Source organism: Mytilus edulis, chromosome 7 (assembly GCF_963676685.1).
Source record: "Mytilus edulis chromosome 7, xbMytEdul2.2, whole genome shotgun sequence".
Classification (NCBI taxonomy): Eukaryota; Metazoa; Mollusca; class Bivalvia; order Mytilida; family Mytilidae; genus Mytilus; species Mytilus edulis.
The window spans coordinates 58,866,246-58,877,152 of record NC_092350.1 but is presented as its reverse complement, the minus strand read 5'-3'; positions in this window follow the sequence as shown (position 1 = coordinate 58,877,152).

Genomic DNA, 10,907 nt, shown 5'->3' with positions numbered 1-10,907 from the left:
CTGATATGACGTCACAGCGAGAAGGAAATAAAGGGAGATAAACAAGGTTGGTATTTCCCGTATTTTTCGACACCAATATTTACTTGTTATTTTTAGTACCAACGAGGTTTGGAATTATTGTATAAATATAAATTTCAACATTTTAAACCTAAATTCTTGCGATGTACACCTTTTCCTCAATTTTTTTTCTACCTTTGCATTTCACCTTTAATTTGTTTTTCAATAGTCAGGATTCAACATACATGCACTGACAATGGTATCAAGAGGTTACATATAGAAAAGAAATCAGTATAGAATTTATATCACTGACAAATTGATTTTAAAATTATAGTATTTAAGGTTACATATTAGTTTTATTTGGTTATATTCTCTCGCTCTCTGACTTTCTCTCATACAATACAAACACTTTTCACTCATCTGTTTTGCTGCAATATGTATCTTGACTTACATTTAAAAAATATATATTTTAAAGACAAAAAAAAAATCAAAAGCTCAAGGATAAATTATTTGTCCTCATAATAAAATTTCTCATATATATGAAACAATTATTAATTAAATATTACATGTAAAGGAGTCAAATTTTTTCACACACTTGGACTCTATTATATTTTTCTGCAATATGTTCAATATTCAATGATAATGTTCGAGAAAAAGGTATTTCTTTTTTCTATTCTTTAACCCAACCATATTTGGTTTTGTTTCATTTAATTTTTGTATATATAATTCTTTGTAATTTTGACTAACAGATTCAGTAATAAATTTTCATGTTTGCAACCAAGAAACACATTATCTTTGTTAAGAACAAAGTTTACAAATTTTTTTTTTACTACATTTGAAAAAGACTGCTACTTGAAAAGTTATTGGAAAGATGTTCAATGGCTTTTTCACCACGTTTACAAACAGTACACATCTTGGCGTCTTTTATGTTAATTTTGTATAAAAAGGTATCAGTTGCTATGATTCTTTGCAAAAATGTGTATTGAAAGGTTTTAAATAAACATCTCTACAGGATGGTTATCATGAAATATTCTGACCACTATGTTGTATCAATAATCAACAGTTCTTCCCATTTCGAAAATTTGACTGTTGGAAGTTCAATAACTTTATTTACTAAATTTTTATATGCATATTTGGCTTTCACATTACCTATAATTCTCTTTGAAAAAATATCACCATTATCAGGCTTATGCAAATCTTACTTTAAACATTGCTCTTTAAGGCATGTTTATATAGCCTGAGGGATTCTTGAAATCAGACCATGATATTTGATAAAATTGTTGATTTTTACTCTTTCTTAAAATTGCTCAAATTTATTAAAAATTCATATTTTCCTTATTAAGTAGGTCACTTACTGACTGCACGCTTCCTTGTTTCCAATATGGGTAATCACCCAAAGAAGAAAAGTTCAAACTATCTAATAATAAAATGTCACTGACAGAATTCTCAGTATTAGGTTTCGATAGAAAAGCATAGTAAAGGATTTTTACATCTTTTAGAAATCTCAATCAGCTTTTCTTTCTGTAGATGTGAAACCCTTCCACCCCCATACTGTATGAGGTCTACCAGTAACAATTGTTGCCAGCCACCAACTCGGTTTGACATCAGTCTTTTTATCCAACTAATTTTTAAATAGATATTTAAGGAATGAAGATGTATCATAGTAAGTCCTCCTTGTGAAAAAATCACTAATTAGTGTGTTACGCTTAATTCTGTCTGGTTTTCCCTTCCATATACAAAATAATGAAGTGAGCTCTGTTAACCTGGACTGTGATAGGTTTAGCAATGCAGTCATAAAGTGTACCAATTTCGAAAGAGCAAGTGATTTAACAACTGTAATTTTCCCCAATAATGTTAGGTTACGATGTTGCCAGCTTTTCAGGATTGGCATTTGCAGAGACTTCTTTAAGGTTTATGTACCCTTCTGTAGCCATTTTTGTACGAACTTTTCAAACTTCAATTGTATCAAAACTACAGATATAATGAATAATAGAGATAGGCCATTTTGTACATATTCCAAGGGGAAACTTGATGCAAAGCATTATTTTTTACTGTTCCATTGCATTTAATTGAAAAAGAGGACTTTGTGGCAAATAAATCAAGATTTTTATAGAAAATCCACAGCCTTTATCCTTGTACTCTCATATTTGGCAATTTGATAACTGATAGATATAGGATTATTGCATGCAGTGCTAGCATTGATTTCCTTAAAACAAGTTTATAAATGTAGTTATTGGTTAAGACAAGTATAAATATGGCCAAAATCAAGTACACCTTTTAGGGTGCGCTCGACTTTAGTGACTCAACACGAGGTGTTTTGGAATTTACAGGTTACTTAGAACTTTTTGTAAAAAATAAACACTAGCACATCATAGAAAATCAAGTGAGTAATTTATGTTTCAAATTTTATAACAAACATCTCTGTATTAAAGGCTGTGGATTTTCTATAAAAATCTTGATTTATTTGCCACAAAGTCCTCTTTTTCTATCAAATGCAATGAAACAGTAAAAAATAATGCTTTGCATCAAGTTTCCCCTTGGAACATGTACTAAATGGCCTATCTCTATTATTTATTATATCTTTAGTTTTGATACAATTGAGGTTTGAAAAATTCGTACAAAAATGGCTACAGAAGGGTACATAAACCTTAATCTTCTTGACAAAATTAGTTTCTGTGAAACAGTTTAAATCTAATGAAAATTCAATCCCAAAAAGTTTAAAATTTAAAACTCACCAATGAAGTTTTTAAGTCAGGACAAATAATCATATCTGAATACTTTTTGTTTCAAACCCATAGTGCTTTTGTCTTTGAAGCATTTATTTTTTTTATAAAAAGATGCAAAACATGAAAGTGTTTCCCTCAACGATATTTCCTTTCCATCTAACATAAGGAATGTGTCATCTGCCTTCCGGCTTAAAAGTGATTCATTATTATTTACAGTTATTCTCCTTATTTCAGGATTATCTTTTAATTTTAAGGATAGTAATTCAACACCAATTATAAATAAATAGGGTGAAAGAGTATCACCTTGCCTGCAGCCTATATTTTTCAATTGAAATAAAAAAAAAAAAGTATGTCCACTATTTAGAACACAACTTGATGCCCCTAAATGTAAAGTGGCAGGCCATTTACTAACTGGAGGCCCAAAATTAAAGATTTTTAAAGAATTGTTTAAAAATAACCATTCTAAGGAATTAAAGGCCTTTCAAAATCAACAAGCAATAAAAGACCTGTCTTATTATTTTCCTCAAGACAGTGCATTAAATCATATAAGAGGCGTGTGTTCTCATCCATAAATCTATCTTTGATGAAACCTTTTTGTGTACCACTTATGACAAATTGTAAAACTGGTTTAAGTCTATTAGCTATAATAGCAGAAGCTATTTTCATATCAGTATTCAAAAAACTAATAGGACGCCAGTTACTTATATACTGTCTGTCTTTCCCCTCTTTAGGAATGCATGTAATTACACTTTGATACTAAAAATGAAAAAATTTTCCAACCTCGTATCCAAAATAATGAGACCAAAATATGAAAGGACCAAATATCTTTCCCAAAGAATTTATAAAAGTCTACTGTGTGACATCAGAACCTGGACTTTTACCATTTGTCATACATTTTAACAGATCAGCACAATCTTTAAAAGTTAAAGTTCCGTCGAAAAACAACATTCCAGTCACCACATAATAAAACACTTTTGTTTTTAAAGGATGAAATGTTCTGCATTAGTATATCTAAGAATGAAGGTTCATCAGTATTATAACCATACAAACAGGCAAGACTCAATCTTTGTAAAAAAATTGTTGATCTAAAACAATGTAACGACCATTATCATCAGCAACAGAATATTGCACAACAAAATCCAAAACCTTTTTTTAAATGTTATCTTAAAAAAGAACAAATGGTAAAAAATGAAATGTGTTATAAATATATTAGCCGATTATGCTATTTTTCATGTCATACGGTGACCTATAGTTATTAATTTCTGTGTAATCTGGTCTCTTGTGGAGAGTTGTCTTGTAACTAGTCCGACCACATCTTCTTTTTTTATAGACAACAAAAGAAACGATTTGCACATAACTTGTATTAAAGAAATAGTAGAAAAATAAAATAAGGATAAATCAAAGTCTTTATCTGGAATTTCAGTTTTCGGGATTTAATTGCTAGTATGGCCAGCGAAGATAGGACGAGGCTGATAAACCATTTACTGTACACGTCATTTTTGTGGATTTCAGGATAAGGCTTAATATGTAAAATAAAAAGAAAATGCAGTTTTTTTATTTACCTTTTTACCTGTCTTGTACATTTTTAATCTAGAATCAAAAATCGGACCAAAGTTTTCCAAAGTCCCTGTTCGTTTTTTAAAAGTTTCAGATAAGAAGAGTGAGCCATTGGCCAACTTACAACCCCCCCCCCCCCCCCCCGGCAAGGACACACAAGGTTACATACCCGTCTCAACACACCCTGTCAGGGACGGATGAAATAGTAATTCTTAGGAAATTTATTCTGAATAATATACACGACTTTTATGGGAAATGAACGACATAAAAATCAAAACATTTTGCAGGATTCCTTAGCTGGTACATGATTTGTGGGAGACGTCATTGCATTTGTAGCATTAAACTGGTACTCGTTCTCGCTAGAAAAGCCTACTTGGGGGTAATAACAAATCATCATGACGCCCGTTATATTTTTAGGTTGAGGTTGCTGTTTTGAAAAACAAAAGAAACTTAAACTAGATATAACTTACTGCGAGAACTCCCATATCTGTACTTAGTGTTTTTTCTTTCGTTGGGATGTACAAGTACCCGGCCGCGTCCATTCTATGTTTGTGTAAGATATAGTTTTATGTTTATCCAACTTATGAGTTCAGCCGTTTTCAACTATTTTTCATAGATTGTTCTTATGTTGTATTGTTACATCACCGTCCATGTTAAGGAGAGGGTTCGGCTCCTATTAAGATGTTTAACCCCGACACATTGATATATACCTGTCCCAAGTCAGTAGCCCGTTATTCATTGGTTGTCGCTTGTTTTTGTAATACTTATTTGTTTTTAGTTAAATTTTTCCTCCATAACTTAGGCCGCTAGTTTCTTGGTTTGATTTTTTTATATTTGCAATTTTGGAGCCTTTTAATAGCTGAGTGTGCGGTATGGGCTTAAAAGCATGGGTGTATAACACACACTCTCAAAGTAGAACAACATATTTTCCTCTAAAAATTAAATATTTATATAGCATTTTCACATCCATCAATGTATACTAATACTACATTTACAATACGAAATCAACAACCCGATGCACCCATATTACATTCAATAAGGATACAGCCAGGCAGTCCACAGTTTTTTAGAAAGCTCATACTTGTAATTTTCTTAATTTTCAAAATGATACGTGTTGTTTTAATCTGTGTTAAAAGGGCGTTTACCAGAACGAAATAGGTGTTGCAAGTGTTTGCAAATAACGCAATAGGTGTTTGCACATAACGTAATAGATGTTCTGACATAATTTAATACGCATTTGCATTGCACGTTATAGTTTGTATATGATGTAATAGGTATTTACACATCATGACATAAGTGTTATACATAACGTAGTTGGTGTTTGCACATTACGTAAACGATGTTTGCACAAAAGGTTATAAGTGTTTGCAAATAATCTATTAGGTGTTTCAACATAATGTAAAACATTTAAAAGGCATTTGCACATAACGTAATGAATGCTAACAGATAGTACCAATTGTTCAAAAGCATATGAACTATACCATTATGCATTATGTTTTTCACTGGTGATACATATGTATAAACTAAAGCCGTTAGACTATAATATTATGAAGTTTTCATTGAACAAAGATGTATCAGAACCAAACGTTTAGAAAATTTAGCATAACAATCACATTTGAGACAAGATGCAATTATCAACTGAATTAAAGGTAGAATACACTCAACATATGAAAGAATGTAAAAGTGGTTGATCATAAAGTTTGGAGGTATTCACAAATTATATAGTAGTTACAGTTAAATGTATTGCCGGCCTATTGCACACACGGTCACCAAAGTTTATAAATGACATATCATACATTTGATTAATTAACTTGACATAACACAGAGATGCGCTGTATGGAAATAAAGGCAACTGTACATAACATAAAGGAGAAATGACAGGACGAAAGCAGAGCGACACAGCACATTACATATTTACACTATAAGACAGTTATGGTGTTCCATACATACAGTTAAAGATTTAATCGAGGAATGCTGTAGGTGTGAAACAATTATTAGTGACATATGTTGTGAAGCTTTGTTCAGTTTTACTGAATATGCATAATGAGTTTGGCATGCGACATCTTTCATCATTTGTTAAACATTTGCTCTTCTTCAAATATATTTCACATCAGCGAATGTTTACCTGTATGTGTAGTCTTTTAAACTAGAAAGACATTAATAAATTATATATTATTTTAATATCTACAAAATCATGAAAATGTGAACACAATTGTACCCAATTTTACGCTTTTAGGGTCGTAGTTTACAAAACGGTTAAGTATCTACATAATTTGTTTGATTAATTGATTGGTATTAAACGCAACTTTCAGGAACTGTTTTATATTGTGGCTGTAAACCATTGACATTCAGTAGGGAAGCTGACAAGAATCCTAGTCAATTAAAATTGGAATGGAGCGCAGCTTACACGTGAGGGGTTCAAATTCACAACGTTAACTCCAGTGTTGAAAGGACAGTGATGCAGTAGTTGCACTACCTAGACCACGTGAAAAACATTGTTAGATAAGATTAGACTACGAGTGTCCTAGTTATGATATACCATATATCAATGCAATTTTTTCTATGGAATCAATTGTACAAAAAATATGAAAAACTTTATGTTGCATTGCAGAGTTGGGTATTTTTTTTTGCACTTCAGAATTTTGTTGTTTTGTTGTTTTCCTCTCATGGTTACATATGATTGACATTAATTAATTTGACATAACCCAGGGATGCGCTGTATGGAAATAAAGGCAACTGTACATAACAAATTTTGTTGATTTGTTGTTTTCCTATCATGGTTAAAGTGTTTCCCTCGGTTTTGGTTTGTAACCCGGATTTATTTTCTCAATCAATGTATTCAATATTCAACATTCAACATTCAAATTTTTTTTCTTCTTGAATTCATTTTTAACATTCAACATTCTATTTCTACATTCAACATTTGATTTCAATATTCAACATTCAACATGCAATTATTTTTTTTCCTTGTATCCATTTTCAACATTCAACATTCGATTTCAATATTCAACATTCAACATTCAATTTTTTTTCTTGTATCCATTTTCAACATTCTTTTTTTTTTCTTGTATCCATTTTCAACATTCAACATTCAACATTCATTTTTCTTTTGTTGTATCCATTTTCAACATTCAACATTCGATTTCAACATTCAACATTCGATTTCAATATTCAACATTCGACATTAAATTTTTTTTCTTGTATCCATTTTCAACATTCAACATTTGATTTCAATATTCAACATTAACCATTCAATTAATTTTTTTTCCTTGTATCCATTTTCAACATTCAACATTCGATTTCAACATTCAACATTCGATTTCAATGTTCAACATTCGATTTCAATATTCAACATTCAACATTCAAATTTTTTTACTTGTATCCATTTCCAACATTCTTTTTTTTTTTCTTGTATCCATTTTCAACATTCAACATTCGATTTCAACATTCAACATTCGATTTCAATATTCAACATTCGACATTCAATTTTTTTTCTTGTATCCATTTTCAACATTCAACATTTGATTTCAATATTCAACATTGAACATTCAATTTTTTTTTCTTGTATCCATATTCAACATTCAACATTCAAATTTTTTTTCTTGTATCCATTTTCAACATTCTTTTTTTTTCTCTTGTATTCCATTTTCAACATTCAACATTCGATTTCAACATTCAACATTCGATTTCAATATTCAACATTCGACATTCAATTTTTTTTCTTGTATCCATTTTCAACATTTAACATTCGATTTCAACTTTCAACATTCGTTTCCAACATTCAACATTCGTTTCCAACATTCAACATTGGTTTTCAACATATAACATTGGTTTTCAAAATTCAACATTCAATATTCGTTTTCAATTTTCAATATTCTTTTTCAACATTCAACATTCGTTTTCAACATTCTATTTTCAACTTTCAACATTCGTTTTCAACATTCAACATTCGTTTTCAACATTCAACATTCGTTTTCAACATTCGATTTTCGATTTTCAACTTTCAACATTCGTTTTCAACATTCAACTTTCTTTTTTAACATTCAACATTCGTTTTCAACATTCGAATTTCAACTTTCAACATTCGTTTTCAACATTCATTATTCGTTTTCAACATTCAACATTCGTTTTCAACATTCAACATTCGTTTTCAACATTCGAATTTCAACTTTCAACATTCGTTTTCAACATTCAATATTCGTTTTCAACATTCAACATTCGTTTTCAACATTTTGATTTTCAACTTTCAACATACTTTTTCATTCATCATCGGTCTGACGTTCTACCCTAGAGTTTTTGATAGGTCGAAACATTTAAAGTACGGATCGAGAAGCCAGTCTCTCTAGAAGAGATCGAAAATTTGTCGAGTAGCAGTCGAATATTTCTGGAAAGGATCGTTCAGAGATCGGGTTTGGTTGGAATACAAATAGTTTACCGATCAGTACGATAAGGGCTATTTCTTTATGATTATCAATGTCGAAGACCCAGTATTTTCAATACTCCTTAGGTTATATAACAATATGGCAATACTAACTTGCAAATTTTGAACTTCGACATATGTTTGTCATTAAAGCTGAACGGCATATTTTTGTTTTTAAAGCTGAACAAAAAATATAAAGAAACGAATGGAACAAAATCAAATATATCCCAGATGAGTTGTGTTACGCATTTTTAAAATATGATCACACTTAAATATAGGTTAAAACATTAACCTTTTTAACAGTATAAATATTAATGCTTTTATCGACAACTGGTCAAGTTGTTTATGGTCGAGTAATGACGTTTTGATAGTGAAAACATTTCATCAAATGAACAAGAGATTTTTTTTCAATTCAGGACAAGTACAAAGCTTTATATGACATATTTTTATTATTTCAATAAGAGTAAATTTTGATGAAATCATATTCGCATTTTCATCACTGAAAAGAAGTACTGATAACATTGCTAGTGTTACTAGAAGCCATTAACAATCTTTCCCGTAAGAATCCGATGTAATTGCGAATTTTGTTTTGTTAAAACTATACAAATTCAATTGATGTTCTAATGTGTACAACTGCAACCTAAACAATGTATTTTGTATTTCAGGCTGACATTAAGAGATTCAGGACCGATGTGAAGAAAGATATTGTTGGAGGGTCTATATTTTTTACATAGTTATTAAATTAAGTTATTTTCCCGTAATAGTGGTTTTACACTAGCCATTTTGGGGACCCTTTATACCTTGCTGTTCGGTTTGTCAAAACAGAATATTATGGCTGGTATATATATGTATACATAATAGTTTACAGAAACTTTACTCCTTCTATTATTTAATTAATATATATGTTTTTCCTGATATTTTTAGTACGGTTTACAGAAACTGTTATTTTTCATTAATATGTTAGTATATTATATGTATCCTGATATTTTTATAAAGTTTATTTCATATTCGTAAATCAAGGTTGATAACACTTTTTAAATGTATTGGTGTGTCATCCAACAACAACAAAATGATTTGTTTTTCTTCGTTTATCAAATTGATTATGCAAAATGTGCAAATTATGTACATTTGGATGTTGCACAGGCTACAACTAAAATATATCTTATTCAAAATTTCTTAATTACTTCTTTACAACGCACAAAAATTTCAGTATTCACCTCAAAAGTTAACAAAACCTATAAAACAGACTACTTATTAAAAAGGGATATTGTTACGTTACTGTTGTCAAGCCATTAAAAATTGTGATATTGACTCACTCATAATCATGGTACCTTTGATAACTATTTGCATCGGAATTAAACACAATTATTTTTAAACCAAACGTTGGCATGGCACGGGTTATGTTCTTCTCATATATTTTATGACGATATAATACTTAACCCCTATCGGTAGGGATTGTGCTTGATATTCATATGATGAAGACATAATCTTTCAATCAATTTAATTGAGTTCTAGAGCTGGCATGTCAGTAACTGCTAGTAGTCTTTTGTTATTTATGTATTATGGTAAATTTGTTTATTTTCTTTTGTTACCTATTTTGGCCATTCGGGCCAGGTGAGCTAAAAAAAAAAAACAACACCAAATTTCAATCTTAATCTGTATTTTTGGTAATTAGCATTGTGTATAAATCCGAGTCTCCTGTTGTTTTCTTTATGGTGATTACTTCGTCATTTTTATACTGATAATTACCATAACAAATATTTCATCTAGCACTGTACTTTTTTTGTGTGTACAAAAATAATGTTTCCAATCATAAAGGAACACAACTCTAGAAGGATAAAAATTGATGCCAAACAAATGCAAACTTGGTTGATTATAAGCATGGTGAACAAGTTTCATAACATTTAGTTGAGGCTAACGAAGAAAGATCAGAAACTAATGTTGGGCATACGTACAGACAGTCAATGGTATAACGGAGGGTCCCCTTTGCTGTGGTATAAAAAGAAAAATCTGATACTTTTACCCACTTTGCTTCAGAACTGACACCCCCAGGCTTTCTACATTGTAATGTTGGTGATGCTGTAAACACATAATTTTGTGTATTTTCAAACCTATAAAACATTGTGAAACCCTTGACTGCAAATATACATGTTCCATTCAGAATTCTCTTAAGTTGCAAGGTTATTTTTGATTTCATAGATTTTTCA